The sequence below is a fragment of the Protopterus annectens genome, chromosome 9.part0, assembly GCF_019279795.1.
Source record: "Protopterus annectens isolate FY-2018-M chromosome 9.part0, PAN1.0, whole genome shotgun sequence".
Classification (NCBI taxonomy): Eukaryota; Metazoa; Chordata; order Ceratodontiformes; family Protopteridae; genus Protopterus; species Protopterus annectens.
The window spans coordinates 1,192,618,859-1,192,640,534 of NC_056743.1; the positions used below are offsets into that span (position 1 = coordinate 1,192,618,859).

The following is a 21,676-nucleotide window of genomic DNA, read 5'->3' on the forward strand; positions in this document are numbered from 1 at the left end:
ACAGCTCCAAAAAATATGAAGGGTGTCCGCTACGCTGTTTGGATATGTTTGGCAATAAGGAGAGTGAGAAGGATTACTTTTACTTAGAGTGGTGTGTGATATGCATTATTGTTAATCATAATTTGGGTGTAAATTAGTTTTTTTGAGAGGGGTTAATTTCAAAGTGAGTTCAGTTGCAGCAGATTTTTTGTTCAGCAGTAATCATATTATTTTTCCTTCCCAAAACTTTGAATATAGAAGTGCATCTTGGTATCTAATACTTGTTATCAATCTTTGTGTGTTCAATAACATTTTGAATCTCGAAAGCAACAGGTTAATAATTTGTTGATATAGCTGCATATCTTGGTTATCTATTTTAACATTTATAGTAATTGTGTTAATCAGGTATAGTAACTGGTTGATTATGGTGTTATGACTTTTATTTACTTCTAATCTTTGCCTAATATTTTCAATTGAAAGACTTTTGACTTGGTAGAAGTCCCATACAGTGGTGTTTTTAATTGGTGGGTATTGAATCAGGTTTATCATAGTATTATTTAATGTAATGTTAGGATTTAGGTGTATTGGTTGTCCTAGTAACAAAGTATCCTTAAGATTTAGGGAAGATACCAGCTTTTGAAATAGTAATGTATTTCTTATGATTATGGGGTGGATTTTAAAATACCTTAATGTCTTAGAATTTAGAAAGGGTATTGCTTTAGGGTTTAAATTTGATGGGACTAAATGATTGTAATATATTTGAATCCATAGTGGATACCATGCTTTGTTAGATGCTTCAAAATTTACTATTTGTATAATTTGACTAGCATTTATAATGTCCTAGTATGTTTGAAAATCGGGTAGTCCTAGGCCCTCTTTCTGCTTGGGTAATGTTCTAGAGTATTTTATTCTTATATTTTTTTGGATGCTAAATAAATTTCCCTACTAGTGTTCCAAGTTTCGAAAATAAATTATTTGGTATATTTTGATTAATAGCGTTAAAGTGAAATAATAATCTTGAGAGAATATTCATTTTAACTATAGCCGCCTTAGATAGTGGAGATTAGATTAAGATTTAACCATCTTTTAGTGTCTTCTGTGATATTAGCCCATGTTTTAAACAAATTATTTTTAGTCAAATCAGATTGGAGGTGAGTGAACATGATACCCAGATATTTGAGATTATAAGTGACTTTTATTTCAGTTTCAGGGAAATAGAATTCCTTATGTCCTAGAGTATTCAGAGGGAATATGACTGATTTGTTTGGGTTAATGGCATAATTAGATACCTTTGAAAAATTTTTAAAGACTAGCATATTCTTAAAGTATTAAGCCTGTATATCCGATGGTTGTATAAATGTATCAGTCCGAAAGATAGGAATTTCAAAAATACAAGGGATTGGGGATTTTGTCCGTGGATATTGCACTTATTTGGTTAGTGTTTGTTAAGCAAATGCCATAGAACATTTTGAAATGTTGAGATCATCCTTCCTGGGAAGATTTGAGTTTGTTACAGGAGAGGCCTAGGCAAGTCTACAGATGATGTGCATTTACAGTTTTAACTATTTAGTATCATTCTTTTAGGTCATGCCAAAAGTAGCGGGTTAACAGTCAATGAATGTCAGTTTGAGTGCATATTAAAAGTAAAAGAATAACTGCATTTGTTTCCTAGTACATTTAAAAGTTTTGTATGTATTATGGGTTAGTCTCTTCTGTGTTAGGAGGTCCAGTGTACTTTTTGTTGAGATATACTTGGCAGAGTCAGGAACTTTTCTGTGGTTTGAAGGAGGTGTACAGAGACAGAATCTGAGAACCCCAGTGCTCTAGTAAAATCTAGTTAATTTCATGTAAGCCAGATATTTTTAACCTTGTAAAGCACATTTTATATGTTTGTGCTTGTGGTAATAAAAATGTATGTACGTATTCAGAACCTTTACAAGCCTAACCAGTATAACCCAATTTTACCCAGTGTATGGCCCCTAGGGGCAGGAGGATGGCATGGGGTTGTTTCTATGCCTTGAGGATTTTACAGATTGCCCTTGTCCATAAGGGACATGGGCACTACCCCAGGTGTGAATTTGCAATCCTCCATCCATCGATCCAAATTGCTGTTGAAGAGGGCCAGGGAGGAGCAATTTTTAAAGTGAATAAGGAAGCCTGTTGCAAAGTAGGGGCAATCTCTGATAACATATGTCTCTCCAGCATGTTTTGTTTCGAGTCACCAACTAGGTTTAGATCCTTAGAATGGATGACCCTCCTACTGTGTATCTTGCAGATATATAGCAGCTCCATCAGGACTGGATTTGTGAGTGCCTTATAGGTTGCCCCTTGGTAGTCATAGAAGACAGAGTAAAGGGAAAGGGCTTTCTGCATAGGAAATGTTAACACCCTGTATTTTCTTTGTGAGGAACATCAGAGGTCACTCCAGCTGTTTGAAAGTGCCTAGTCAAGTACATTCCAAGTGACGGATTGTACTCTGTTATTGGTCTAATGAGGGCTGAGTATAGTCGGACTGAAATCTACCTGGATCTGCATTCCATACCTTTACTTATAAGTCGTATTATGTAGAAGAACTTCTTCAACATTGTCAACACATTCCCTCACCTCTGAGTCTACTGTTTGGGTTGTGTTAATGTTGTAGTTAGCAGGGGTATTTGATTTCCCAAAGGGTACAGTAATGCATTTCTTCACATTTAGTTTCAGGCCATGCTGCTGACACCAATCAATTACCTGATTCAGGCCCTCCTGAATGATATCTGCATCACTGGGTGATTTGATGATTGGCCCCCTCTTGCAGTTGTTGGCAAACTTTGTCATCCAGAGGCCTTCCACTTTGGCCTTTGCATCTGAGAAGTGTATTCCAAACAAGAGTGGTTCTAGCTTTGAGCCCCGTGGCACACCACTAAGTAACTGGCCTCTTGCTGGAACTGGATTCACGCACTTTAACCACATGTGTTCTATCTGTGAGCCAATCGATTATCCCATTTGGTGATATAGGTGTTTATGCCCAGTTTTGTGAGTTTACTTATAATACCTGAGTGGGGAATTGTCAGATGCATTGGCCAGGTGGAGGTAGGCAGTATGTACTGTTTTGCCCTCATCCATGGCCTAAGTGACTTTCTCAAAGAAGTCCACCAGATTTAGTAGGCATGACCTGCCTTTGACAAAGCTGAACTGGGTTGAGTCCAGTGTTTGGAGGTTTCTTATGTCATTTGTTATCAAGTCATGATTATTCTTTCCATGGCCTTACAAATAATACTAGTTAGACATTTTTTTTAACAAGAAACATCTTTGTCTTACATTTATATAAATGAAAACAAACCATATTGACATATTTTCAGTTGCAAACATTATACATCACTTTTAATCTGTCCAGTCATCGTCCATCAAACATTACATAACTCATTCAAATTCTGCCTTCCTTTAAACCTCATTCCTACTGCAAAACATTATTCTGCATGTATTGTTGCCACAACTCCTGTCTTTTTCTGTGTAATTTGCTCCTACTGTTTCCTAAAATTTCCATTTCTAGTTGTTTTGTCTATTGTTAGTATATTCACTATTTGTAGTACAGTTGGATTAGACTTTGATTTCCAATTTCTAGTAATTGCTTTTTTGGCAGCCTCCATAATTAGACTAAGCAAGGCCTTACTATGTCTAGGCAATTCAGATTCTGTAGCATTGCTCAAAAATAATTTCCTTAGTTATAGCAATTTGTTCACCTAGTATTTCTGATAGAGTAGTCTGCAGGGAATTTTTAAAGTCAGCTAACTCGTTACATTCCAGATGATATGCTCCCAATTACCTTTTTCTTCCCCATCACACCTCCAATGTTTGATGTCTACCTGAGAGAAAACATTTTGGAGTCTACTGGGGTATAAAAATACCTATGTAAACACTTCCAAGCAAAGATCCTAAATCTTCTAGACCTTGTTGTATATTTGAGAGACATACATATATCCTCCATTGTTTCTTTGTGAATTGCTTATCTGATTTCTCTTCCCAATCCTTTCTAACCTCATCTGATTGATTCTTTCATGCAATATTTTATATGCTGTACAAATTATCCATTTTTAAACAGCAGCTTCTATTCTAGATTCTACTAAAAACTCTACCAATGCTGGTCTTTCTCTTAGGAATCTTGTTTCTTCCTCTTTGTCTGTACTCTGCCTTCCCTATCAAGGATTGATATCAATTTCTAGCCTGCAGTCCCGATAAATTATTGGCCTTTTCTATTTCTGTTACCTTCCTCTCTCTTATTATTTGCTCCCTGTTGTCTGTATCCCTAATTGCAGTTATCCATATCAGCAAACTCTCCTTTCTCCATTCCTGTGTTGGCTTAGTTCTTAAAATACTTTTACTGTACAAATATAATATTTTGCATGGTTATTGTTATTCCCTTAAGGATCTGCAGCCAAAATCCCAGTCTCTCCTTGTTTTTTGAGCCCTCCCCCCATTTTGTCATCATCCCTTTCCACTTTGAATTATACCTTTCTGCTTGTGCTATGTACAGAAGCCTTAACTTTGTAGCTCTGAAATACCCCTTCAAACCAGATAATGCTAAACCACCTTGTGCTATTGGAAGAATCAGTTTATCCCACTTGACTCTTGCCTTCTTTCCTTTCCAGATAAAATCCTTCAGCTGTTTATTAATTGCTATCCACAACTTCTCCTCCGGTTGATAAAAAATGTGCTTCACCTATGTATAAAACTAAAGGGGCTAAAAACATTTTAACTGCTTGTATCTTGCTATCCATATCTATAAAACAGATTCCAATTTCTCAGTTTTTGTATTATCTTTGTCTCTTCCCACATATCCATAGCTGCCACAACAGAATCCTTTTAATCCATACTCCGAAGTACTTCATTTTATCGTGTCCCCATAAATATGGATATTTCTGAACCAATTCTTGTGTGGATACATAGTTTACAGCTATTGCCGTTATTTTAGCTTCATTGATTTTGTATCCTGAAAAGACTTGAAACAGTCTTAAAATGTTCCACAACATTGAAATGTCTTTTCCTGTTTTTATCAGGTATAACATAATATCCTCTGCAAATGGACAGCTTTTCTTTACTACCATACCAATTATATCCTTGACTTTCTGAGTCCCTTATTTTCTTTGCCAGTGGTTCTAAATATAGTGTAAGACTAGTCAGGCTTATGGGTCTCCAGTTTTCAGGGTCAGTTGATGGTCCTTTATGTAGAGGGATGACTGTAGCCGTTCTCAACCATATCGAGACAAAGCTGGTTCAGAGGTAGTGGTTAAATAAAGATCCTATTGGGCCTGTTAGGTTCTGATTTAAACTATTTAAGAGGCAACCTGGCATATCAACAAGCCCCATTGAAGCATTGTTTTTAGCTTTAGAGAATTCAGTGGCTACCTGTTCCTTGGTGATAATTGTCGAGAGAGTGGTGGAGAGTATTTCTTAGGGAAGAACTGGGGGCCATGGGGAAGTGAAATTTGAGCTAAATTTATTGGCCAGCAGATTTGCTATGTCACCTGGCTGATTATAGGAAATGCCATCTATAACTAATTCCATACATTGTTGGGTGTTGCTCCTACGATTGCAGACATAATTGAAAAGTGGAAGGGGAATGTGCTTAGTTGATGTAGTGTGCAGCTAATCCAGCCATCGATGCTGCCCAGCACCCAAACCAGATGCTGTCTGAGCAGCAATAGTCCTGGTTGCTATGGTAAGGTAATGCAGCCCTAAATAGCTCTAACTGATTGCGAAAGTGCTGCTTACTGTGACCGTGCAGATTAGTTGCCACATGAGTACCACAGGACTGAGGTAAAGTTTCAAGTGTTATTTTTTAATGTGGAAATTTCAAGTTCAGGAGATTGCATGTATACAAGGCACCACTAACAGCCACTGCATGAAGAGCAGCTTTGTGCAAATGCGAGGCTTATATACTCTCAGAAAAAAAAAGCACGTTTTACATTAAGCCGGTTTACTATCAAAATGTGGAAAATCAAAATAATGTTCCACCTTTTGATTGAACCAGTTTGCCAAAATTGGTAGTAGCGAATTACCAAAATTTCGGAAATGGTAACATGGAATCAACATTTGAACACTGGAAGTTCCATTGTCAAACGTACATGTATCGTTTTTGCAGGGGGACTACCTCCCCGCACCCCCATGTAGGGGGCTGTGCCCCCCACACCCCCCTGCATATTATATATTCCAACTCCGAGATCGCACTAAAGTGAGAAAAGGGTACATTTCTGGATCCCCACTGTAGTGAGATCTGTTATCAGAACATCAGTTCCACATTAGCAAATGCCCACTACCATTTGCTAATGTGGAGTCATTTTCTGGATTGACATTACAAAAACTTGAAAACAGCCTTTTGACCTTCTCAGCTTCATGTAAGTGCTGATTTAAATTTTGATAGTAAACCAACGATGCCCACAGGCCAGACAGGTAAGCACACAATGAGGTTTCTACCAGCACTTCCTAGCTCAGATAGGTGAAATCAACCCTCTCCTACCACACGAGTACAGACTTTGACACTCTTAATGTAAAATGACTGGTTTGGAGCCCAAGTGTTAAGGAACTACAAACAGATGCCTGGAATTAACTAACAAATCACAAGAAACAATGTATTTCAGTACAGAACAGCAGCCCTTACAGCAGTTTGAAAAGCAATTTAAGCTTTAGAGAAGTGCAGGAAAACAAATAAATACCATAGTAAACCTTCACAGTATAATGAGAATAAATAATACAAGTGCAAAATTGTACTTTATTATTTTTTTTTTTTTACCTTGGATGGCTTCAGATGCTTGCAGAAATCAAAGTCTCTAGCATTGTTGTCAATCGATGCCCAGCTCTGGATAAGTGAGCCAAGTGTCTGGCAAACGTGAGGTTTATAAATGCTAAATAAAAAGCAGGTTTAACATCAGTTAAGCACACAGGCTAATCAGGTAAGCACACAATGAGCTTTCTACCAGCAGTTCCCAGCTCAGATAGGTGAAATTAGCCCTCTCTTACCACAAGAGTGCAGACTTTGACCCTGTTAATGTAAAATGACTGGTTTGGAGCCAAAGTGTTAAGGAAGCATGAACAGATACCTGTGTGTGTATGTGTGGATATATTTATTTATATGTAGGCAATAAAGCACAAGGGTGTGTGCATATTTCAGATTATTAAAGCCCACCCCATAGGTGTTGAGGCATAGACCTTGTAGTTCCTGGATGGAGAAGTATCATCTCCACAGTCCTTGTAGTTCCTGTATGGGGAAGTATCTTTTCTACCATGCATTCCTCAATGTACCTCTTTACAAAATCGGCTCCTGTATTTTTTTTTTCAGTTTGACTTTGTGTTTATTAGTTTATCATAACTGCATTTTGTAATATATTTTAATGCAAAATAGAGTACTCACATGTTAACTAAATTGATTGTTGTGCAGAGATATAACTGTTTAACTGTGTGGAATTTTGGTAACAAAATTACCATACACTGGCCTTTGGCATTAATAGTGTAACAATAACACCAACTTCCAGTTATTCTGTTATGTTCCTTTCCAGGGGTCCATCATTTTAGAATATATATATATAATCTTAATGTCACACCAACTTATAATTGTTAAATATTTACAAGAGTTTGTATGTTACAATAAACTTTCTTTAGTCATGGCTACATAACAATTGCCTGTTCCATTTACAAAAAATTATATACAAGCCATACAATTCTATCCATGATCAGTCAGAAAAACTACAACTCCTTAAAGCCTTTCTTGCATTTCAGCAAATGGTAGCACATATTTGTTTTTTTCCTGTGTTGGCTCCCATGGAGTCCATTTACAAAAAAAGAGGATCTCTTTTTTGTATGTGTCATTTAGCTCCAAATCATGTGTCTCTAACTTCAAATCCTGTGTCTTTGTTTTCTTCACCTCTCCTATATTAGGCTTCTCCTTGGATTTCCACTTTTAGTGATAGCGTATTTCTCAATATATTTGTTGTTTAAGCTGACTTTTATTTTTAGCCAGTTGGGCAAAAATGTTCCGTTAGTAAGTGCCACCTTGCCACTACTTAAATTTACAATAATCTTATTAACATCCAGTTTAAATTATTGTAATTCCCCATATTCCTAATATATATGTTCTAAGTGCACCTTTCATTCTTTTTGCATATCCAGCATAATCCTGTGTGTCCTTGATCAATCTTCACCAGTTTTGCTGAAGGTGTAAAAGTATCTGTGGAGACCAGACAAATATTTGAAATTTCCAATACTTTGTGACATAGCTAGGGGTCTGGCATATCTCTTTCCAGTGAATCCCTATTAAACTGTCTCCTTAGTCTGTTTTCCCATCCCAGCTGAATTTTTGTTGTGTACTGCTCTTTCTTCTCTGTCTTATAGGACCTGGTTATAATTCTTTGTTGATAAGATTCAGTGATCTAGATAAAAGTAAAAGGTCTGCTTTGGCTAGATTATCTTTAATGGCAGTAGTGATGCATTTTACTTATTTGTGTGTAATCCCCAGTATCTTATTTTTTTGATTTTCTTGTAAATTAAACCTTTGCTGTGTTTCTTCCCATCCTATTATTTTGTCTTCTTGTAGGAGCTGCTTCCAAAAGCTAGGTATCTTCTGTCTACATTTTCATATATAAGAAGCTCTTTCATGCCCCTTAGTTGCTTTTGGCTGTGGTGCATAACCAGTTGGAGTTGGAAACATTCCCGCTTTCTCAGCCTTACAGGTGCCAGTAACGTGGGACAGGCTCTAGTTTAAGAATGTGTATAACCAAGTCGCTGGTTAATATGTGATACAATAGGTAATTGTTGTGCAGAGTTAAAAATGTTTAACTGGGTGAAATTTTGGTGTAAAATTATTATAGTTGTCATTTTAAGGACCCTTCTTTCAAACTGTTTGCTGTTGCACAGTACCATGTGTGATGATGTTTTGTTGTTCTTTCCGTAAGTTGCATTTAGCTCCGAGTTGCAGAAATAGTGTCGATGTCAATCCAATGTTGAAAATTTAAACTTTCAAAATGTTAAGTTTTTATAGTTATCGGTATTGTGGAAAATAATGTTTTATTGACTTCTGTGGTCAAAACCTGTAGACTTTTTTTCTTCTTCATGCATGAAATGCATGTAACATACAGATAACTAGCAGTCTGAGCCTGGTTAGTTTTCTTTGCACATTTTGTTTAGAAACTGTGTGTGTGTGTGTGTGTGTGTGTGTGTGTGTGTGTGTGTGTGTGTGTGTGTGTGTGTGTGTGTGTGTGTGTGTGTGTGTGTGTGTGTGTGTGTGTGTGTGTGTGTGTGTGTGTGTGTGTGTAATAAATATAAAAAAATAAATAAAAAAAAAAAGGAGAAAATGTTTCTGATTTTTTTTGTTTGTTACCGGGAATCGCTTGTGTGTCACGAATAAAGGCTTGTTGCTTTGGAACGCTACCCGGGTTTCATGATTTTTGGAATTTGTTGTGACTGAGCTCATCAACGAAGTTTTAAGACCACTGGTTTCTCTGTTTCTTGTGTGTTATACATACACACACACACACACACACACACACACACACACACACACACGTGTGTGTGCATATCTGTGCTTTTTACATCTATAAGTCTATATGATGTAACACAAGCACAAGTTTCACTTTTTTTCTTAACTGTTTCTGGATCAGGATTGGATAGGAGAAAAAATGTGAGAAAACTGCTGCACAAGAATGTGCTTTGTTCACTTTGCTAGAATCTGTCAGTCATATGAAAAGAGCATGAAAATTACTGAAGAGGAAGTAGGAGATCCTCCCAGATTTGTAAATTTTCTGTCCTCTTTCATTTTGTTTAAAATGTGCTCGGATTTCAGAATAAATACTCTTTTTGTCATCAAATCTGCCCCCCCCCCAAAAAAAAAAAAAACTCTGATACTTCACATTGGGATTGTTTTGGACCAGGTCCAGTACTTTGTATTTGTTTGAGCAGAGCCTCAGATGCCAGTTTTGCTTGCTTTGTCAGTCTTTTCAAACCCTTTCCTCAAATTTATTCTTTATGGGTCATTTTTGCAATCATAAATTATAGAGCTATCTGATGCAGACTGAGTCTTGCCTCTGTCCTGACTTTTCTGAGCTGAGAGCCCTTCCCCAATGACCAGGCTGATATTGCCTTACCTCAGATGTCTCCATGTATCTGGTAGTTCTTTCTTGCCATCGTTCTTTCTTGCCATATAATTTTCATTGAAAGAGTGCATGTCACACTTGAGTCAGTCCAGACCTATGAACTAGAAGCATGTAGAGAACTTCCCCATTTTTTTTATTTCTTGTTTAAATATTGCGCTTTGCATTGGAAATATATTGCAGAAATATAGTGTCTGACTACATTGCTCTTGAAAACGTTAACCAATGTACCTGTAAGTACAAAATGTCCCACACAGACTTCCACATCCAGTGTGCCTTTTGTGTCAGTCCGGAGCATGACATGGTTTGCTTTGTTTCCCAGGGGTTTAAACAAAAGGTCATTGAGAGAGCTCTCCAGGTGTGCGAGATCCAGCAGACCTGCTGTGTTGATGAAGTCTTGTGCCATGTCTTTGGGTTTGCAGTAGCAGGGCAGCACAGATGATTAGCCCAAAAAGAAGAGATGCACACCCAATGGGAAAGGACACCTTTGATCTTCAAATTCATCAGAGACCCACAGGTCCAAGGATGTCATTTCATGGAAGCATCAGACCCCCACCTCCTGGCCCTGATTCTTGACATTAAGCCTTGGAGGCCATCATGCCCTCAGTCCCACTGGATGCCAGCTCTCCAATATCCACCTCAGAAAGCCACCTGATTCTGAGACAAGAGCAAGGCAGTTTCTTCACAGTAATTAAGGAAGATAACTGTGCCTTTAAGTCACAATTCAAGGATGCCTCGCTAAGGACAATCATTTCCTTCTCTGCCTCCTACCAGACTTTTGTGATGTGTGTCCTCTGCGCTCCCTCTGTTCCAGCTTAGCACCCTACCCTTGTTTCTTTTGTAAAGACTGAAGCAAAGTGTTCCCCAGTCTTCTGTGATGTCCTTTCCATGCTTGCTCAGTCCAGATGGGTCTGTTTCTTCCTTCCTGCTATGTACTTAAAAAATGCTCCCCTTCCTGCTCCTTTCTGCCAGTTCCTTTTCCACATCTGCTTTTTTAGGCCTTGTCACCTTTTCTTGGCTTGCTAATCTCCTTGTACTAGGCCAGCTGTATCTCCCCTCTTTTTCCTTCTGTTGCATGCCATATCTTTTGCTGTAATTAATTGGCCTCAGAGTCCTAGGTAGCCATATTGGCTTTCTTATCTTGTCTTTCTTCCTCTCAAACGTTGGTCTGCAGCCCTGAGTATTCCATTCCTTGACCCATTGCCATAGCTTGTTTACTCCAACAGTTTGATTCCATTTGTTTTATTTCATCTTTGGCCATGTTCCCTAACTCAATGTAGCCTACTATCCTGAAATCCATAAGTAGGCATTTGGCTTCTAGAAGTAAATCCCAGAGATGGTCTAGTCAATTCTAGACAACAGCTGATAGGTTTGTTGAAGGAATTAGCATTGTCACCTCTCTGTACTACATTGCCTTTGCTGTTTAAACACCATGATGATGAAGGCTTTTCAGAACATCAGTAGAGGCAGCAGGTTAATTCTCCATCATGATCCATTCAGTTCTTGGATTTCTGAGAGCCACAGCAGCATCCCCGTCCCTGTTCCTCCATATGTATCTACACACGCAAATTATTTCGTAAACTGTGAAGTCTTACTTGGGTCAGGGTCAGTCAGATTTGGAAACTTGGCTGCTCCTCTGTAGTTATAGCAGATATTTTCATTAGTTGATGAATTCTGTAAACCTTTTGTTTGGTTGTCAGGTTCATAGCCCCAAGTCTTTGATCACTGTGACCATGGCTTCCTCAAATCTAGACCAGTTTTGCTTCCAGAATGTCTTGGCACAATCTTTGAGATTTGAGGAAGTATATCAGTGTCTTGAATGTAAATACATTTCTATGGTTGGGAGATGTATTTTGACGTCTGCTCCCAAACAAGTAAATCATGGTTCAGCCAGAGAATATGACAGTAGTTACATGAGCAGGCAGACTAATATGTGCGCAGTGGAAATCATATTCCTATGACAATGATCCATGTCCTCTTGTTTTTTTCTTTTGGCAGTAAAACGTGATAGGGAGAGATTTTCTTGATGGACAGTTTCTTCTCTTCACCCATGAATGGTCCATTTCTGGAGTTGTTTCCTCTCAGCTTATCGATTGGGGTTGGGGTTTGAGTGAGTGAGCGAGCTCGGTACTGCATGAGGAACTAGTTGGGGATGCAATGAATTTTCTTTAGTCTACTGCATGATCATTCCAGCCCATGTTGCCTCCTTCACCATAAGAAAAGTAGCCTTTCTCCGATTTCCTTTGAGCCTGGGTCTCCTAGACTAGACTAGACAGGAGATGACCATGATTCCCTTAAAAAAAAAAAATACTTGCCAAAACCAGTACCCAAAAAAATGAGGCAAACCGCACCAGTGCAGGAAAGAAATAAAACCTCCTTTAATAATGAAATATTATAAAATATTAAGAATTCATAATACACATTAAGCACTTTTGTCTGAAATTGCCAGACTTCATCAAAACAAATGATGCAACAAAAAAACAACAACCTTGTATACCTCTCACGATTAATTGACAGCAGCTAATCAAAATAAGAATACACTTAAGTACTGAACCATGGAGCTGATAAAATTAAATATAAAAATTACCAAACATAAAAATAAAAATGAAGTGCCAAAACCATGACACTGTTGCAGAAAAATGCAATGCTTATTTCAAAATATAGCTGCCGTAGTTTTTAATACACTTGAAATGGAAATGTTATCATTTAGTCCTGGGGTTTTCCCACTTCTAACTTTAGTTGCCAAAACAACTCCCTATATTCCAGTCTGGTCTCCCAGGAACCCCCCCCCCCCAGACTAGGAAATACTTGCTCTAGTACAGAAAAATCGTTAAATGAAAGGACAAAGAGCTTAACTTGATGTGTACTATTTTATAATATTTCATTTAATTTATTAAAGAGGATGTATTTCTTTCCTGCACTGGCATGGTTTGCCTTTTTATTTTTTTGGTTATTGGTTTTGGCAAGTGTTTTTTGAAGGTTAGTTTATTTCCATACCCACCATATCTGTTACAAATTATACCCTGGTGACTTTAATATACCGGATGATTCCGAGGTTCCAGTAAAGAAAGTTGAGCTCACTTGGCTCATTGAACTCTTAACCCAGCTTGTGAGTTTGCAGGTTTCAGCTGGGATTGGATTTACCCCTTCTTCTTTTCTTTTTCGGGGTATTCAGCAAGAGTACCTTACCCGGAGTCTCGGCCAGTCAAGAAACAGAGTTGATGTGAATGTTACTGGAGGTGTGGGTAATTCAAAGCAGAGCTCGTGGTTTCCTGCAAGTGTTCACACAGGTAATAACATTTTTTTTACCTTCTGCTCCTATAAGTTCTGGACTTCTAATGGCTCCTTGGTCAGTGATTTTAAAAGATTGATTGGAAAGGACATTGTTTTAATGGTCAAACATGAACCTCCGGCTGCTAATTATGACATGGTGGTAATTTTAAAGAAAAATTGTCTAAGTACCGCACCATGCAGATTGAATTACTTTACCTGAAAGAGTGTATTCATGTTAAAAGTGTACTGAAAGGTGTGCGGCTGTTTAGGTTTCCAAATAATGTTAAGCCTAACAACAATTTTCATTTGGAACTAATAAAATTGTTTAATAATTTTGGGATTGAGCTTTTGAGAGTTACGGTTAAGAATTATGAAGAGAAAAGAATTATGAAGAGAAGTTGCACATTTTATTGGATGAACTCATGGTTCTTAATGAGAAGATAGCTAATGACTTCTTGAATTCTGTGGATAATTCTAATTATTTAAGAGTTTTTCATGACGTAGATCTTTTATGTAAATAGATTAAAAAGAGAAAATTGTCAAAAATGCAGAGGGATTCATTAAACTACCAAGATGGTTTGGCTTATCCTCTTCCCCAAAGGGAATTTTTCAAAACCGTCTATCAATAATTTTACTTCATCCAGCTGTAGAGATGCTGTTGAGACTGTTGTGGGTTCCGGTTCTGATGCTCCCCTACTCATTCCTCTTTAGAACATCCCCCGTTGAGGTGATTGGAGCATATTGCTCAAAACCAAGCTTCAAATTTTCATCAAGGGACATGAGATTATCCCAACAACAGGGGGAAACGGGGGAGGGGGAGAGAAGACAAGAACCTTCACAAGCTACAGAAACTAAATGGGGCATGTGGAATGGAGTTCACAACAATTTTTTATCTTATAATGGCAAGATGATTTGTTTTTGCAATTTTAACGTTTTTCAGTTAGTGATTTATATATTGACACTTTTCATTTTGTTACAAGTAGAACTTTGAACATTGTAGATATTTTGATTGATTTGAAATTGTTTGTAAGGAAGCTTGATCTAATTTTTTGTTGCCTAATACAGATTCCACTGTTCCCAGGAACACACTGAAAACAAAAAGTACTTTTTATTCCCCTTTGCATACTGCTTTTTAAATTTTTGGGGAACTGGTCTGAAGAGAAGTCCTTATTATTGTTTTTATCTAACAACCCTGGCCACAGGATTACGAAACCTGACAAAGGTGTGGGGGGGTGATCGTGAATATTATAGATTGAGACCTGTATGTCTAGTATACTTGGAGAAGATGGCAAATACTCGATTGTTGAAAAATGAGATAAATATTGCCGACTCCAAGATTTTTTTTTTCATCATTGATCATTTTTTTCAAGGGGGGATTGATAAGAGTTTATTTGATTGAGGGTTGCCAAGCCCCACGTTCCTGCTATATTTGGTATACCTAAGGTCCATAAAAGTGTTGAAGATCCTCCACTCAGACCTATTGTGGCAGATGCAGGGTCTAGGACTACTCGCCCATTGGCTCTTTATATTGACCAGAAACTTAAGTCTTTTTTTTTTTTTGTTTATGGAATTAAACCTATTTCTAGGGACTCCTGGGAGTTTCTCAGGAATATTTGACATGAAATTTATCATGCTAACGTTATTTTTGTTACTGTTGATGTGGTTGACTTATTTTCTAGTATTCCCCCCATTCTTTAGGTCGTGATTGGTTTCATGACATTGTGATGGAATGTGAATACCTGCCTAATGTGGAAGTAAATTTGATCGTAGAAGTTATGGACAGGGTTTTAAGGAACAATTTTAAGGAACAATTTCATATACTTCAATGCCTTTTTTAGGTAAAGTTCAAAGGACAAAACCTCCACCGTAACAGGTACAAGCATGCAAATTCTGAAGGTAATGCTACTCAGGTCTATATTAGATAAACGAAAGTTTATCTAATCGAACGCTCACATGAGCGAAAATTGCAGAACTCAAAACCACAATTGTGAGACCACGGTACAGTGAAGATGGGAATATTTGCCCTTTCCTCACTGTAGTGCGATCTCAGAGTTGGAATACATATTTAGCGAGAGGTGTGGGGGGCGCAGCCCCCCACAATTGCAGTTTCAAGTTTTTGGATTTTGGCTCATGTGAGCGTTCGGTTAGATAAACTTTTGTTTATCTAATATAGACCCTGCTACTCAATGCTAGAAGTCTAAACCTCAAAATGCACTCTCTCGAGCCAATCCTAAAAATGGAGAACATTGATATCTGTGCAATAACTGATACCTGGTTCAAGGCTCCAGAGAGCACCCCTGCAATACCAGGCTACAACTCTTACCACACTTTTCGGCCACCAAACCAGGACCGAAACACTAAAGGTGGAGGAGTGTCCATATTCACCAAGGATATTCACACTACCAGGCTAGTTGCCCAACACAATGCGTCTGAAATTCTTCATGTGCAACTAACACTAGGTAAGACTGCACTCCAAATTGTAGCTTGCTACAGATCCCCCACAATGCCCCAATATTCTCATTACACCTTTCTAAACATACTGGAAAATATTAAGATACAACCAAACATCCTAATACTGGGTGATTTCAACTACCCTGCCATTAACTGGGAAAACAACTCGTGTACCAACACCTTTGCCCAATGGTTCTTGGAATTCATAAATTCCAACGCCCTGGATCAACTAATCCATAGTCCCACCAGGGGCTCCAATATTCTAGACCTGGTCATTACCAACATGAGAAATCGATGCTCCACACCTATGGTCACCCCCTCGTTGGTCAGGTCTGACCATAAGCTAATCACCCTTAACATTCACATCCCACCCCACACCCCAGTAAGGAAACGTCCATAAACTTCTCCAAAGCCAACTTCATGCTACTCAAGTCAGACAAACAGTGACAAACTTCATGACACCCATGGAGACGGGAACTGAAAGTTCGACTGCTGAATCCTACACTAAGGCACTGTACGAGCACATCCACTCATGCATGAATCGTGCCATCCCAAATAGAACCTTGTGCCATCCCAAATAGAACCAAGATGCTCTCCTCCAAAAAAAGGAAGCCAATCTGGTGGTCCCCTGCCATAAACAAACTTTACAACAAAAGGAAGAAACTGTTGCAGAAAAGAGGAAAATCCCAGAACTCCCGTACCAGCCTCAGTAAAAACTTGAGATCCCTCATAAAATCCTCCAAAGCTAGTTATGAAAATAAAATTGCCAAAGAATCCAAAGACAACCACAAGGCATTCTATAACTATGTTAAGAATCTAAATGGCAATGCTCAGATCTGCTCTGAGCTACAACAAAATAGCATTAAATATACTGATCCCAAAGATATTGCCAATATCCTGGCAGATCAATTCAGTGCCAACTTCACCCCACTCTCACCCCTTAAACGGCCCATCTCAATACTGCAAGATTGCTAAATTCCGGTAATAACGGCCACACAGGTAAAAAATGCATTCTCCAAAGCTAAGAATACAGCATCCATGGGACAGGATGACATCCCGGGCTGTGTATTACATGAACTACAAAATGAACTGGCACCTCACCTAAGTGTCATGTTTAATCATAGCCCCACCTCAGGCTTTGTGCCCACTGAGTGGCGCACAGCTACAGTTATCCGATGCCACAAGGGGGGGATCCACCTTGGATCCCAGCAACTACCGCCCATCAGTCTGACGAGCCTGATCTACAAGGCCATGGAATGTATTATCATGGAACTTATAAACAAAGACATTGGCAACCTTCAAACACTGGACACCACCCAGTTTGGGTTCATGAAGGGCCGATCTTGTCTCCTGAACCTGATCGACTTCTTCGAATCAGTCTCCAGAGCCATTGACGAGGGTAAGGCAGTCCACACAGCCTATCTGGACCACGCCAAGGCCTTTGACACCATCCCCCACTCTGGAATCATAGATAGACTTCTAAACTGGGCATTAATCCCTACGTCACTCGATGGGTTGCCAACTGGCTTACTGACAGAACCCACACTGTAAAAGTAGCCAACTCCAAATCCAGCTCCAGACAAGTAACAAGTGGAGTACTTCAGGGTTCAGTCCTGGGAATGCTCTTGTTTGGCATCTACTTCTCTGAAGTACAGGCCAACACTAAGGGACTCTGGCTAACAAAGTTCACAGATTACTGCAAACTGGGAGCCATTATTGAATCCCCAAATGATGTGGATACTCTACAAAAGGGCCTTACAGAAACAGATGCTTGGTGCCAGAGCCATGGGCTCAAGCTCAGTGCCAAGAAAGGTATAGTTATCCCCTTTGGGGAAAAAACATGTACCCGTGAATTACCACATAGGTGGCAGTACACTAAACACCAAAAGTGTGATAAGAGACTTAGGGACACAGGTGGACAGTAGACTCGCCTTCGATAACCACATCGTCAAAACAGTCAGGAAATCCTTCTATGTGTCACACCTCATCACTAAGGGCTTTTCATCCAGGAAAAAGGAGGTCATTGTCCCACTGTACTCATCCCTCATTAGACCCATTATAGAATACAATGCCCCATTTGATATGTACCTCTCAAGACATCTGAAACAACTGGAAAGGCCACAGAAATACCTCACTAAAAGAATCACAGGCCTAAAGCAGATGCCCTATGCTGACCGCCTTAAAAAACTTCAGCTGTACTCTGTCGCATATTGTCTACTCAGAGGCAATCCCTGCTTAACATACAAGGCCATGTCAAACCCAGAGCTGTTTGACATGCTACATTTAAAGAAATCCCAATCCCTCAGAGCCACACGCTCCAGGGATCTAAACTTTGTCATCACAATAAACAAAACATGCTGGAGGGATAGGTTCCTGACCCATAGACTCCCCTGACTCTGGAATAGACTGCCCATACATGTCAAGCAGAGCGCCTCTTTGGCCCTCTTCAAAAGGAACCTTGAAGACTGGATGGGAGAAAGGAAATTCACCCTGGGGATCATGCCATTCGCCCTGCTAGAGGGAAGTAAATAATGTGGGAAGAAATAACCAGGGAATTGTTATGGCTAGGCTGGTATAGGGCCTAGGGCTGATAGCCTAGTACCAACCTATGAACCTATGAAGAGTACTATAAACAAACTAAGGGTGTTGCTATGTGGGCCTCTTGTACTCCCATTTTGCCAATTTAGTACTTTACTATTGGGGAAAAAGGTTTATTTTGTGTACCCCTTTTGCACAGTTTTGGCATCTTTACACCCATTACCTTGACTATATTTGTGTTATTTCAAAAGGATATATGGATAGTTTAATGGAATATATTAATAAAACTGCTACTTTTTTCAGGTTTACTTCATTTTATTCCATGAAAGTATTAATTACTTGGACGTTCCCTTATACAAGGATTTGGTGAATAGCAAGTTCCATTCCAAGGAATTTCCAGTAGTTACTTTCATTATCTGAGTGCTTATATCAGAAAAAGGGTATCAAGGGTCAGATGATTAGGGCTGCTAAGATGACTTCTGGAGATCATGTGTTTTTGAAAGAGACTGATTTTGTTAAACAGCTCTTTATGCAAAGAGATTACCCAACAGAATCAATTGTCACTGGAAGTTATCATAGGTTGCAACACTAAGTATTCCCCTATTATTTCTTCCAGTTTTGAAGTTCAACCTATGGATCAGGTTGATAATGTCCCCCTTAGTAAGGATTTTGTGTATACTTAATTCCAAGTCAAGGGATATTGAACAGATTATTAAGAAATACTGGGGGGGGGGTGCTAATACACATTCAAGAGTTAGGGTTTATTCCTGAAACTCTGTGTTTTGTACGTAAAAGGGGCAAAAATATAAAAGAAATTTGGAAAACCATACCACTGGCCTTTGTTTCTTAAGGAGTAACAAACCAGTTAGGTTCTTTTAAATGTGAGTTTTGTAAATGGTGACGTGTATTTTAAAAATTAAAAAAAAACATCAAAGCTACTGGACACCTTTTAATTGCAATAGCAAAGGAGTTGTTTACTTAGGTATTTGTATTACCTGCTCCAGTTTTTATATAGGTAAAATGGAAAAAAAATTAAGGAAACTGATTTATGAGCATATTTATGATGTGATCCATCTGAAGGAAAGTAGTGTGCTTTACAGACATTCTAAGAATTGTTGTCCTTTAATTTACTGATTTTGTTGTTGTTGTTGTTGTTGTTGTTGTTGTTTTGTAGTAGAGCAAGTATTTCCTAGTCCGGGGGGGGGGGGGGTCCTGGGAGACCAGCCTAGAATATAGGAAGTTGTTTTGGCAACTAAAATTGGATGCTGGTAAATCCTTAGGACTAAGTAACATTTCCATTTCAATGTATTAAAAACTAGGGTAGCTAGACTTTGAACTAAGTGTTGTGTTTTTCTGGGACATTGTCATAGTTTTTGCACTTCATTTTTATTTTTATGTTTGGTAATTTGTATATTATGTATTTTATCAGCTCTGTTGTTCATTGCTTAATTGTATTCTTATTTTGATTGGCTGGCAATTAATCATTGGAGGTATATAAGGTTGTTTTTTATTGTATCACTTGTTCTAATGAAGTCTGGCAATTTCAGATGAAAGCGCTTAACCTGTATTATTAATTCATACTATTTTATAATATTTCATTTAATTTATTAAAGTGTTGTCTTCAGTAATCTTCAGACCTCTCTAAAAAAACAACTTTCCTCTTGCTATAACAAAATCGCTAAATTCGCTAACAGCCACAGGTCCTCCACCCACCACTGTTCCTCTCTCCAAAAACTAAATTGGCTTGAACTACCTAATCATCTCATCTATACACAGCTAACTTTAGCCCACAAGCTCATTCAAATGTTGTATCTTTTAGTTTTGTATAATTATTATTAGCAGTCTTTTGTAAGTACCTAGTTTGTCTGTTTTTGGAGCTTAGTTTTGTATAATTATTAGTAGCAGTCTTTTGTATCTACCTAGTTTGTCTGTTTTTGGAGCTTTTCTCCCCAGGACTCCATTGAAAACAGGTTCTTTTTGGCCCAATGGACTATCCTGGTAAACCAACTGCAAATAAATAAATAAATAAATAATTAAAGAGGTTTTATTTCTTTCCTGCACTGGTGTAGTTTGCCTCATGATGATCCCCTTGGTATTCTTTTGGCTTTGCCTGTCTTTGTTTCCATTTCTAAAGATTCAGTCCATAGCTCCCCTCTTTGTCGAAATTCTGGTTTCTTGCTCCATCTTCTCTCATCTGTCAGGCGAAACACTGCTCTTATTCAGCATTATCAGGCTAGTAATTTGGCCTCTACAGGTCACTCATTAGTCAGAGCTGTGAAGTTTATAATGGAGTAAGACGTTTTGTAAGTAGCCCAGTTGCTATCTGTTGGAAAGTAAATTTTGTCATTGATTGAGAACTGTTATCGTGTACCCCCCATCTTTCACACTAGACAAAAATAAGTGAGTGGAATGTTACTGCATAAGCAGAAATTCTGTTGCCGTAGTAGAACAAAATCCTTCTGTGTGTCTGCCTGGAACCAGTGGTCAGAACAGTGAAACACAATGTGAGAAGCCTGTGGTACGCTGTACAACTGCAGAGTCTGATATATTTGTTGTGAAAGCTCTTTAGAGTTGTAAAGGGATTTGTTGTGTTTACTCTTTGTCTGCAGGAGGATAGGAAGAATTCTGTGAACTGTAAACCTGACTAGCAGAGGTACTCTCTCAATAATGATGAGAGGAGTGTTTAATGGTTTGTGAGCCGTAACATGACATGTCAAGCCAAAAACACACAGATATCTTATATGTTTACCACCATACCAGTGACCATATGATAACATGTGGTACAAGGCAATGTGGAAGTCTTATGATAACGTGTGGTACAAGGCAATGTGGAAGTCTTAAGTTCAAACCAGATGCTGTCATCCAGTACTATGAAAAAATGGGCAGAATAGACAAGAGTTATCTGATGTTGAGAAGCTTTTTTTTTTTTTTTTTTTAATCACTTTTGTCATTTTTACATACAAATTATCTTACATAAAAATATAGCATCTATGACAAGCCCTGATATACCCATTAATGCATACAGTCATATTAAAAAGCATTGAAACTGGACAGCAGTATGTTTAAGAAAATTGGTAAGTTTGTTGTTTTTCTTTATCAGTTATTTAGTTTTACCAATACTATGTATCATCATCATTATTATTGTAATAGAAGCATTGCTGTTAGCACTGTACTATCTTATTTTTAGCAGTCTAACAGGGTCAGAATTTAACATTATGCTGCAGCATTACTAAAGATATGACCGTAATAACACCAACAGAACCACTGTTATCCCCATTTGCAGGCAATCCATTACCTGATCTGGTGTCCTTGGGTAA

At 38.3% G+C, this 21,676-nt stretch overlaps 1 protein-coding gene across 3 annotated transcripts in view; it reads left to right on the plus strand.

The window, feature by feature from the left end:
* The window catches only part of CLP1 (cleavage factor polyribonucleotide kinase subunit 1), a 181,930-nt gene that overhangs the window by 12,827 nt on the left and 147,427 nt on the right, over positions 1-21,676 (plus strand). The gene's annotated exons all lie outside the window — the stretch shown is intronic.